At 39.3% G+C, this 9281-nt stretch overlaps 1 long non-coding RNA gene across 1 annotated transcript; it reads left to right on the top strand.

Moving 5' to 3' along the window:
- Positions 1-628: 628 nt before the first annotated feature.
- LOC122495280 lies at positions 629-8291 on the top strand. The gene is made up of 3 exons (XR_006300366.1): positions 629-2314; positions 3431-3638; positions 7294-8291. It is a non-coding gene; the product is annotated as an uncharacterized LOC122495280 (long non-coding RNA).
- The last annotated feature ends 990 nt before the right edge of the window (positions 8292-9281 follow it).

Raw genomic sequence — 9281 nt, 5'->3', positions numbered from 1 at the left:
AAATAAACATTAAAAAAAAAAAGAATGGTGAGTTGATGTTAAGCAGCTGATATGAGCTTTGTTCTTCAAAACTCATTACTTCTTTAATTTTGAATCCTAGAACTTTTTCCGTGAAAAAGTAGAATAACTCTACGTGGGGAGAAGAGAGAGTACATCTGCCATCACAGCTCTTTTTGGTGCCAAGTCCCTGCAGTGGGAAGACGGCAACCTGCTGTAGCTATTAATATTGCAGAAGAAAAATGTACAGTAGAAGGAAATTGCCATCAAATGCCCTAAAGTCAGAACAAAGAAGTAAAGAATTCTTTAGTAAAGAGTAGTGATGTACCCATTCTTTGCTGAGGTCCTGATTAAGTTTAGTCTAGATTTGGATTATTTTCACTAGGTTTTCATACCAAGGACATGGGGGGGGGGGGAGGGAGGCAAAAATATAAGTCTCTAAATCATTTAAGAGCTTAAGAGAAATTCTCTTGATTTTTTTTTATTTATAAGAATTTTTTTAATGTTTATTTTCAAGAGAGAGAGAGAGACAGAGACAGAGACAGAGAGCAAGCAAGGGAGGGGAAGAGAGAGAGGGAGGCACAGAATCCGAAGCAGGCTCCAGGCTCTGAGCTGTCAGCATAGAGCCCGATGTGGGGCTCCAACTCACAAACCAACCCGAGATCATGACCTGAGCCGAAGTCGGGTGCTTAAGTGACTGAGCCACCTAGGTGCCCCGAGAAATCCTCTTTATTTATCAAAATCTTTTTAGCCAAATCTAACAGTAATAGAGCACTTCATAAAATAAAGTATTGCCACAAAATGATGGCAGGATAAAGGACAAGATCTTCTTTTATATGAAAGCTGTCCCCATGGGAAAAGATGGGCAATATAAATTTAGGCCAATACTTTTGGGAATGCATAGTGCTTAAAAATTCTTAACAAGATTGGAGATTGAAGAAAAAATGTAATGGATTAATGATCAAGTAAACCTGTTAAAGTAGAAAAGTGCAGATATAGGCGAAGAAAGAGATTCTTTTCTGTTAATTTAGTTTGTGTTTTGTAAGTAGGAATCACTATCACTATCTCTGTTGTTGTTAAACAACAGCAACAGCACCAACAGGGATAATCTTGATTGACCAAAAGATTTGTAAACAATTAAATTAAGGGCTTGTTCTTCACAATGCAGAAAGATTTGCCACTTTCCATAACGTGTTGCTTTCTAGAATGTGTCCAATTAGGGCATGAAAGTTGTTTTCTAGATTCCTAATTACTTCAAAGATGAGTTTTGGTTTTGAGATGAGTGTTGACAAGACAGAAACCAAACTACAGACTTTTGGAAGTTGGGACCAATAATAAGAAATTAGCAATCAAATGTAAACCTTTCGGGAATCGAATAAAAACTTTGGTGAAAATAGGTTTCAAAACAGCACACAAGGAGAAAGTCTTCTGCATAATGTCCAGTCCCACCAAAACCTAAAGACAGCATTTAATTCAGATATTTTGGGGGGAAAAATAGGGTAACTTCCAGTTCTGGAGAGCTGACAGATCACAAGCTTTCACGTCTCTTTGAAATCAATATCCCACTGATGTGACTGAAGTAAAATACAACAGAGGCTAAATTAAAGCTGAGTTAGAGAGGGCTTCACCAGCAAACCAAAACAAAGAAAGATTTCTCAAAGAGATTTCTCAAACGGATGCAATCAAACTGATGACAAGTCCCCACAAAGAGAACCCAAAATACAGGCATTAAGATTGGACTAAGACAAAGGACACCTGCACGGAGAACCTGAGGGCAAGTCCTGCGGTCAAGGTTGAGAGAGAGGAAGACTCTGAAATCAGAATGCCTGAATCCATCGGATCCAGGCTCCAACACCCTGCCTGCCTCAGTGTTCTCAAATGAAGAATGCAAATGAGAATAGTATTTACCTGGAGACCTACTATGAGGGTTACGTGAGATCACGGAGATAAAGCGTTTCACCGAATGTCTGTCCTCCAGGAAGTGCTGAAGCATTCAGAATGTAACAAAAATGAAAATACCAAATTTCAACACCTAAGGGAGGCAGTTAAAACTAAACAGAAAAATCTCATAGTGTTTTTCTTTAAATAATATATTTTATTTATCCCAGCGGTTCTCAGCCAGGGGAGAGTTTTAAATGCCTTTATTGTTCAAGGACTGGAATGCATAAACTAATTGCAGCAGAGTCTGTGGGTTCCCTGCCCAGATCCTCAGGGACCCTCTATCGGCTGTGGCATGTGCTCCTGCTAATGACCTATCCCTGCACGGGTCTGCAGTGGGCTCCCCTTAGATGATTTCCCCACCCACGGATGCCTGAAGGTATGTCCCAGCTCCCACTGGCTCCATTGGAGCCAATGGCTGACTATAGTAATCCTCCCTTATTTGTGGGGTATGCGTTCCAAGACCCCCAGTGAATGCCTAAAGCTGTGGTTAGTACTGAACCCTATACATAACATATTATTTCTATATGTACACACCTATGATAAGGTTTGATTTGTAAATTAGGCACAGTAGGAGATTCACAATAGCTCAGAATAATCATAATAATATACTATAATAAAAGTTATGTGAATATGGTCTCTCTCACTCAAAATGTCTTATTGTACTGCACTCATCCTTCTTGTGACGATGTGAGATGATAAAATGCCTACCTGACAAGATGCAGTGAGGTAAATGACATAGGCATTGTGACATAGCGTTAGGCTTCTATTAACCTTCTGATCATTTGTCAGAGGATGACCATCTGCCTCTAAACCAAGGTTGACCACAGGTACCTGAAATCTTGGAAAGCGAAACCACAGAGAAGGAGGGACTACACTGTAACGTTGGGACACAAAGTTCCTGCATCCTTGTCACAAGTTAGGACAGACCATGGTGCAATTCCTGCTGGATTTATGCTACAGAGCTCCCCAGAGAATCAGGCTGGGCGAACTTAGACCTCTCCCATTCCCTCCCTGCTACCTCGCTCCCTGCAGGCTCTTGTGAACACTTCTGTAACAAACTAGCTTTACAAGAGTTGCCACCTCACACTCTGCAGCTGGGGAGCCCAGCCTGTTATAAGCCTTCAGGTCAGGAACCCAGAAAAAGTCTTCCCCCAAAACTGAACCAAAATAAAAACATAAGCCAATAATAAAATGAAAGTGTAAATTGGTGAAAAGGCGGGGAATTGTGAGCTTGACAAATTGAACCAAGAATGTGAACTTTTGAGTACTTCTCAAATGGACCTCTCTCTCTATTGACCTTACAGATCATAGTGCTTTATGTAAAAAATAAGTTATTTGGAACTCCAAATAGTTGATGTATGCTCATAAAAAGGCCTTGTCCCTACACCAAAAGTTGTAAATGTATTCCTGTGGGTATATTGTTACAATACAATGTGTCTAATCAAATATGATATCTGTTGTCTCTGAACATTGTTTTTCTTTTCTTTTCCAGTTAACCAATCAACAGCCAATTCCATTGAATTGGTGTCCTTCTATTCTACTCAAAAAGACTTCAAAAACCACAAGAAAGGAAAACAAGAAAATATACACATATTTGCTCATTTGTGAAAGAATAAACCAGAAACTAATGTGACTGGTGACTTGAGTAAAAACAGGGTGGAAAAATGGGAGAATGGAAATAGGATACAATCGCAAGTGGGGTAATATTCTCTGAACATTCTGTTTTGTATACCTCTGACTTTTAGAATAATTTTCACGTTTCACATGACGAAAGATAAATTATTAAAGTTGAGCGGAATGTGGTGGGGGGAGGTAAGGGGAGGTGCTGGTATAGGGTGGAGTCAACTGGGCTTTGTCTTACAGGGTCCACCATGCCCGTGGGGAGGGGGAGGAACACACCTTTGGGGCTCCTGGCAGCAGGGTGGGGAGAGTCCACAGGACTCTGCCCAGTAGGATCCAAAGCTGGAACTTGGGATGGGGGGGACAAGGCATCACTTCTTTGCTGTGCTTCACCTCAATCAAGCAGGGCAGATAAAGTCAAAAAGGTTCTGTTCCATAGATACTTCTCTTGGTCATCTCACTAGAAAGAATGGGCTCATCCTAGGGCTCTTAATGTCTTCTCCCAATAGCAGTTCTGGTTTTCAGGCTTTTCTAGCACTCAGGAAGAGATAAATGGGAAGCAAAAGAAAACAGTTCCAAGAACACACTGCCAGGTCATTCTGTGGGTCTAGAGATTTTTACCCAATATGGCTACTTTTTCTACCTTCCAGAGTCTTCTGATAGTTGTTTTATTCATTTTAGTCCAGGGCTACTCATTGTTGCTAGTAAGAAACACACAATAAAGTACTTTTATCCCATATTACCTGGACCCAGAAGTTCAAAACCCCCGATTTTTTTTTTTTCCTTTCAGAATATCAGGTTCTGCTGTCTTTGGCTCTTATCTGGTTCTATCTGGCCATTCTCTGGCGTCTGAATTAACCTCCTTGCTTCTGGTCTTTCCTTTTAATGGAGATTCCAAAGAGTGACATTTAAACTTTATTATTCCTGTCTCACACGTTGAATGAAATTCTTCTCAAAACAAAACAAAACAAAAACCTTTCTTTTATCAACTATTTGAATCCCCTGAAATACAGTATTTCAGGACAAGCCAATGAATACTTGACTTATTCGTTTACATACCAGCTTTCAGAAAAATGGGTTGTTGCCTTAGCAAACTCCAATGATGACCAATAAGGCTTTGTGGCGGGGAAGTGGTGACAGCACAATATGATGCCCTAGACTTTTAGCCTACTTGAATCCGTTGTATATCAATCCATCGAGGTGAATCATATTTCAATCCATTGTCATCATTGTTCTTTTTGATATACACACTGCCCCACTTTGACTGAAATGCATCCTTTTAAGACGGATTCTCTCCTGTAACACAATCCCCAGCAGTCCTCGATATCTTCCTTACTTTAAAAAAAAAAAAAATTTTAACGTTTATTTATTTTCGAGAGACAGAGAGAGATAGAGCACAAGTAGGGGAGGGGCAGAGAGAAAGGGAAGCACAGAATCCGGAGCAGTCTCCGGGCTCTGAGCTGTCAGCACAGAGCCCGATGCACAAACCACAAGATCACGAGCTGAGCCAAAGTCAGACACTTAATCAACTGAGCCACCCAGGGGCCCCTTCCTTACTTTTTAATGTAACAAGATGTTCTTGGTATATCTTATGCATTTTCTGTCCTCAGACCATCAATTATACATTCTCAAGTTGTTCTAGTTAGCTTCAGTATGAAGCTAACTCCGTTGCAAAACGGAGTCTAAGAAAACTGAGTTGTTCATAACTTCTGCTTCTTTTCTCTGGAAACGTACACATTGACAAAGAAAAATAAACCATGAGTTCATAGTGATACTTTTAATTTTATGATTGTATCTTTTTTTATTTTTGAGAGAAAGAGAGTGGGGGAGAGGCATAGGGAGAGAGAGAGGGAGAGAGAGAGAGAGAGAGAGAGAATCTTAAGCAGAGCCCAACTCGGGGTTTGATCTCCTTACCCTAAAGTCATGACCTGAGCCGAAATCAAGAATCAGATGCTTAACTGACTGAACCCTCAGCCACCCCTTTTAAATTTTTTTAATTAAAAAAATTTTTTTTTACAGAGAGAATCTTTTTTCTTATGACAAAATTGTTGGGTGCTAATGACATTACTATAATTATATATTTGTTTTGCCATTGTATCTATTTGTTTCAAAACAACAAAATTTCTTTCTTTCTACCTTTCTTCCTCTATTTTAAGGATGACCTTTTGAATTTTTAATAAATTTTTATTTGTAATTATGTAAAACATTCTCATGCTCCCAAAGTCAAAACTATTTAAAAAATAAAAAGATACACTCCGAGAAGTCTAGTTTTCTTCCACGGTCCTCTCTGTTCTCTTCTGTCTTAGTCCGTTCAGACTGCTATAACAAAAATACCACAAACTGGTGGCTTAAACAACAAACATTTATTTCTCACACTTGGCTGGAAGTCCAAGATCAAGGTGCCTCCAGCATTAGTGTCTAGCGGGGGCTCTTTTCCTGGTTCAAGGTGTTCCTCTTCTCACAGTATCTTCACGTGGTTGGAGGGAACCTCTCTGGGGTCTCTTTTATAAGGGCACTAATCCTATTCTTGAAGGCTCCACCTCATGACCTAAGCACCTCTCAAAGGTCCACTTTCTAACAGCATCACATTAAGGGTTAGGATTTCAATATATGAATTTTAAAGGAAAAAATATGAAGTCCGTAACAATCCCTCTCTTCAAATAGGTGACTGCCATTGGCATGGGTTTTGGTATATATATATATATTCCTAAGATTCCTAAAATTAAAAGCAATATACTCTAGGGGTGCATGGCTGGCTCAGTTGATAGAGCATGTGACTCTGGATCTTGGGGTTGTGAGTTTGAGCCCCATATTGGGCGTAGAGACGCCTAAAAAAAAGCAATATACTTATATGCATAGTTTTGGTATGCCCGTAATTTGTATCACGGATCCATATGTCCATATATGTACACCAAATATATCAGTACATGAAGATATTACTCATTCCCCTTTACAGCTGCATTGTGCACGTATTCAACCACTCCTTTTTTGATAAAAATTTTATATTATTTTCAGTTTTTTGCTCATGACTATTGTTACGATAAATCCTTTTCTCAGATATAAATTTGTATTTTTTTCCAGTGTATCTTCCAAAACACTGAAGTGAAATTTCATAGATATGAATGCAGAGTCAAAGGGTAAATGCATATGCACTTGTACTAGATGTTGCCAAACTGCTCTCCATAAGATTGTCTATTGTTTTATTCCCATCAGCAATGTGTGAACATGCCTGTTCCTCACTTGCTTATCAACAGAGGATATGTCAGACGTGTAGAATTTGGTCAACCTGATAAGTGAGAAATAGTGTCACGGTGTAAATTTATATTTTTATCCACTTTAGAATGAATGAAGTTGAGCCTATTTCCATATTTAATGGTTAGTAACACTTCTTTTTCTATGGAACTTCAGTTTATATTCCTTGCTCATTTTTCTAAATGGTGGTGGAGTATTTTCTTCCCGAGTTTTAGAAGAGTAATATGTTTAGGGATATTAACACATTTTCTGTGACTAAACCATAAGTATTTTTCCCAGTTTGTCATTTTTCTAAGGAGTTCTTGAATGGAAAAAAGCAAATGGTACAAGAGTGTGTAAAATACATGACTTTATACAAAAAATTTAGCGTGTATATAGTTATTCTATTCATATATTATATATAATATATTATACACCATACATTATTGTTGTATAACCTGTTGGTTAACAGTAACAGTTGGTTTCTCTTTTTTTATAATGCAGGTGCCTGACTTAAGCTTTGATATTCAAGGCATCCATTTCAAAGAGGCAACCACTTCAAAGAGGGCTGTCTGGAATAAGCACAATGCCAGCCACAGGACTAGATCAAGAGCCAGGTCTCCTCCCCACCTGCTCAGCCCCTTTCCTTTAGCGATATTGGTAGATTTCCATAACTGGCCATTTGGGCTGCTTCTTTTTCTCTTCGCACACTTCATATTCCTGCTCCTCTTTTAAATTCACCAATAAAGAGTGAACCCTTGAAACTCTTACCCCCACCCTCAACTCCAATAAAAGCAGAACCCCAGCTCCATGAGTTCTCTCCACGACCCTGCTGTACGGCCTCCCAGGTGTCCCGTGTGATTTTGAGGACCCTTGAGTAATAGACATTTTATCCCCCAAGGTTTCCTGATGGTTGTTGCTGAGAGTGTCTTGCAATCATAATAAGAACCACAAGGACTGGCCCAGTCACAACATATAGTATAATATATAGTACATTATATATTCTACACTTAGGATATATACTGAACTGATACTAGTGATTATCCCGGTGAATGGGAAGGGTAGCCAGAGAATGGAGGGAGAACTTCCACTTTCTATCATATTAGCTCTGTTTTGCTTGAATTTTTTTCAATGAGCAAATGCACACCTTTTATAGTTTTTAAACAAAAAGAGGAGAAAAAACTCATAATTTCTAGGTGTTGTGACAACACTTTGCCAATATCTAGTCTATTTATGTTGTTTGAGGAGAAAATTGTGCAAGTGAATGCTTAGCATCCAAAGTCCAAAATAAAGAAAGAATGTAAGAATTTCAAAAAAAACAGAGGTTTCTTCTTGACCTTGATCCAACTGCCTAAAGAAGGAAAAATCATACTAATTGCTTTCCTGACACATTTGACTTGATCCCATCTTAGCAGAACACTGGTAATACCACTTCCTCTGAGTGTACCATCTCTAACAGTTGCCTTCAGCAGTGACTTTGAAATAAATTTTAATACAAGAGACCCATTTCCTCCAGGCTAATTTGGTTTCATAAGGGACAGAGGAGACAAGTAATTGTTCTAGTGATATTATGAAGCTATGATGTATTTTCTCAAATATGTAATTAAAATGTTTCCCTTTGGGGTGCCTGGGTGGCGCAGTCGGTTAAGCGTCCGACTTCAGCCAGGTCACGATCTCCCGGTCCGTGAGTTCGAGCCCCGCGACGGGCTCTGGGCTGATGGCTCGGAGCCTGGAGCCTGTTTCCGATTCTGTGTCTCCCTCTCTCTCTGCCCCTCCCCCTTTCATGCTCTGTCTCTCTCTGTCCCAAAAATAAATAAACGTTGAAAAAAAAAAATTTTAAATGTTTCCCTTTTATCTTGGTAAACAAGCCAGGCCAATGAACTCAATCCAAATGATGAGAAATTTTAGTCTGTATTTGGGGAAAAGCAACATTAGTATTCTAAGACTTCATTTACTATCTCTCCATGGAGACATAATAACTGGGAATTACATCATACAATGTAATCTCTTGAGAATTTTGAAGAGAACTTTCAAGCATTCTAAATATATAAGAGAGGGATAGATATGCAGCTTGAGGCATCATATCCACACAGATGAATTGTCAATGCCACCAGAATTTACTTCAGAGGTGATCAACCCTCTCTTATATTTTCTGAGCTACTTTGCAATGTCAGAATTGTTTTACAACCTCATCAACAAAAATGACCAGGCTTGATCGTGTATCAAGTTGCATCACATCAAGGCTTAAGAGCTTACCAAAAACTCAGTGAGAGACTTCACTTAAGTTCTGCCATCTCACTAGCATCTTCTCCGTTGAGGGGAGTATAAAATCAAATCTGCACTTCCACTATTGAGGCAACTGCATAACTCTAGCAGCCATCTCTACTGTGATTCCAGAATCACAGAGACTAGCTTCAGGAAACCCATGTTTGGTGTAACTCAGCATGTCAGTAATGGATTTGTGCATGCTAGAGGGTTGGAGGATCGGCTCT

This window comes from Prionailurus bengalensis, chromosome A1, assembly GCF_016509475.1.
Source record: "Prionailurus bengalensis isolate Pbe53 chromosome A1, Fcat_Pben_1.1_paternal_pri, whole genome shotgun sequence".
Taxonomy (NCBI): Eukaryota; Metazoa; Chordata; class Mammalia; order Carnivora; family Felidae; genus Prionailurus; species Prionailurus bengalensis.
Note: the sequence above shows the minus strand (reverse complement) of the source record. Positions and strands in the feature narration are given on the sequence as shown.